The sequence below is a fragment of the Lathyrus oleraceus genome, chromosome 7 (genome assembly GCF_024323335.1).
Source record: "Lathyrus oleraceus cultivar Zhongwan6 chromosome 7, CAAS_Psat_ZW6_1.0, whole genome shotgun sequence".
Classification (NCBI taxonomy): Eukaryota; Viridiplantae; Streptophyta; class Magnoliopsida; order Fabales; family Fabaceae; genus Lathyrus; species Lathyrus oleraceus.
Window position 1 is genome coordinate 504,898,397 of NC_066585.1, and position 2,850 is coordinate 504,901,246.

Below are 2,850 nucleotides of genomic sequence, written 5' to 3' on the forward strand. Positions count from 1 at the left end.
ATGCTAAAGGAAAATAAAATCAAATAAAAAGCAAAAAGTACCACACATGAGTATTGAACCCTCCCCACCTAATATTATGCAACTGCCCTCTCTCCACTAGGCCACTCAACACTATCTGCTATTGAGGTACTACCATAAATATATGAACTGGGCTAACAAATTTAAAATAAATAAAAAAAACAAAACAAACATTTTTATGTTTTTTATTATCTCTGTTAAAAAGCAAATTAAGTTAAATAAAACAAAAAGAATTAATTAAAAAAAGGAAAACAGAAAAAAGAGAAAAAAATGGAAACGGGGAAGAGAACACAGAGGTTCGTCTTCCCCATCGCCCTCGTCTTCCTCAACCTTTTCTCACCTCTCGCAACCTCTCATTCGCTCGCAGAATCGCTATCCCTCCACCTTACCCAACCGTCTCTCAAACACGTCCAACCCTCTCTCTCTCAAACTTGCTCAAACGAAAAAAATCTCCCTCTGCTCTCAAAATCGCTCGCATCTATCTCTCAAACCTCTCTCTCATCACGACCTCACCGAATCCCTCTCAAACAAACAAGAAAAAACAAAGACTGTTACAAAACAGGAAGCTCACCCTCGGACCTTTGATGAAGATGACAGCTCAGGTGACGATCGAACCTTTCTTTCGCCTCTTCAAGTGCTGGTTTGTTCTTCCTTTAGGATTAGGTTTTCTCTTCTTTGAAATCTCTTCGCCTCTGCCTCTCTTACTAATTTCTCCTTTTTGATTAGGGTTCTTTAGTCTATTTTCCGCCTCCAGGTCTTTGTTGTTCTCTAGGGTTCCTCCTGTTTACTGATTCATTCTCCCTATTTATATTCTGTGAATTAGGGTTACAAATTGGTGCCCTTGTGTTCAAAAGTAACTCTGCAAAGCACTTTGGATGCTCAGAAATTGAATTGCCCTATCCATGTTAGATTCAAGAAAAGGTATCCTTCACAAACTTTCTTCTCTGCTTTGACCTCATACCAATTTGGGATGTTTTTGGACTTTGCCCTCTGACTGTTGGTTAATGGTTTTGCACTTTAGGTTTTGCAAATTGACTGATTAATGTGTCCCTTTTTACCGCAGTAAAAAAATGGTGAGCATGGTTTGCTGCAACCTTGTTGAATTGGCCTTGCATTGCCCTGCTGGATCCCTTCGTTCAGTTCATCAGGTGGTAAGTGGCTAAGCATGGTTTTTCTTATGTGAGGCTCATGTTGGTTTTGGTTGGTTAATGAATGAATTTTGTGAATGAGTTTGGTGAAGTTCTAAGTGTGAATTGCCATTACATGGAATTAGGTTAGTCACCTATTGAAACTGTTACAGGTTATGACAATTTGTAGGTTTAGATTGATGGCTTGTCAAATCCCAATTCTGCTTAACATAATGCTTTTGATTACTTGTGATGTCCATTGTTGTTAGCACATTTGATCTGCTTCTGTTCATGTTGATGCAGGTTTGGACATTACAATGATTTTGCTGGCAGGATTTAGTCAAGTGGTCGTGTGCACTGCAGGTTTTAAGGTTGAATTGTGGAACTCATCTTGACTTAATCAGGTTTATCATACAGCCAAAGGTTTCAGGTATGTGTAGCATAACATCATGGTTTGGGTTGCCACTTTCATCTGGCTTGTGCACTGATGTGCAATCTATCTGAACCTAAAGCTGCTAAAATCCATCCATGCCTATTTCCTGTGTCCATGGTTATTAGCACTTGTGTGGATTGAATGAGTAGGCTAACTTATGAATTGTCATGCTGCCCTATATTCTGAATTGTTGTGGCCATAGCTATGTTAATGGCGAACTATGCATTTGTCCCATGGTTATAAATTAAACTGTGAAGTGGTTGCATGTGTTTTTGCAGGTTTGTCCATTGCCTTAATCCTGACCCTGCAGTTTAGCATTTGGTCTGGTTCTGCAGGATTCTTGGCTTGGGCATTATGGTGGTTTGGTTCTGCATCAGGTAGTTTGTGGATTGATTATGCTTGCCATGAACATGAATGAATTGTGTTGAAACCTCTTGCCAAGCCATATTTTATTAGAATTATAGGTATGTTTGGGCTACTACTGAGCTAGAATGGTGTTGCTTGAAATATCAAGATGTTGCATCCCTAAGGTAAGGATTATTTCTCTTTGTTATGTGATGCAGGACCTGCTTCTTGGTTGTGACTTAGGGTGCAACAAGGTACTGAATGGCATTTTCTGCAGGATTTGCACCAGTTGGGTTCAGTGATGGTCCCAATAGTTGCTTGCTGCTATGTTTTGTTGTTGAGAAAAGCTAGAGAGGAACTCCCACTATAGCATAGTAGTATGGTGAACTTCATTTTGATGAAGATGCTGAATGGTCAGATACAAATACCAACCAAAATTGGAGTTTCAAATGATGCATGTCTGGCCTTTAGGCATACTGCACCCAATTCCTGCTTGATTGTTATTTTCTGTTGTGGGCAGGGATCGATGGAGGGTTCAGGTACTGATAGCAAGAAATCCATGGAGCCAAAACAGGTTGGTGCGGAATATTCGCAGCTTGCTGTAAGAAAGTTCAAACTGGTTAGCAATTAACCTTCTCCAATAACTTATGGCCTGCTTGAGATTCAAAATATAATGCCAATTGATTCCTGCAGGTTTGGTCCTAGCTGCTGCAACTTTCATATGCTTTTCCCATTATTGTGAGTTTAAAGCCAAATGTATATGGGAATGTTACAATGGTCAGGTCATGGTGCTGCTGCAAGGCTTGGCTCAAGTGTGCTGCAGGATTGGGTATTACAGCAGTTGGTGCAGCAAGGCAAATGCAGTAGGAGGCAAGAAACTTCAAAGTTTAAGGCATGACCAAGTTGGCATTAAAGTGAAGAAACCAA

At 40.1% G+C, this 2,850-nt stretch overlaps 1 long non-coding RNA gene across 1 annotated transcript; it reads left to right on the plus strand.

Moving 5' to 3' along the window:
- Positions 1-1,355: 1,355 nt before the first annotated feature.
- Positions 1,356-2,540, plus strand: LOC127105937 (uncharacterized). Its single transcript, XR_007795186.1, has 3 exons — positions 1,356-2,108; positions 2,201-2,336; positions 2,444-2,540. It is a non-coding gene; the product is annotated as an uncharacterized LOC127105937 (long non-coding RNA).
- The last annotated feature ends 310 nt before the right edge of the window (positions 2,541-2,850 follow it).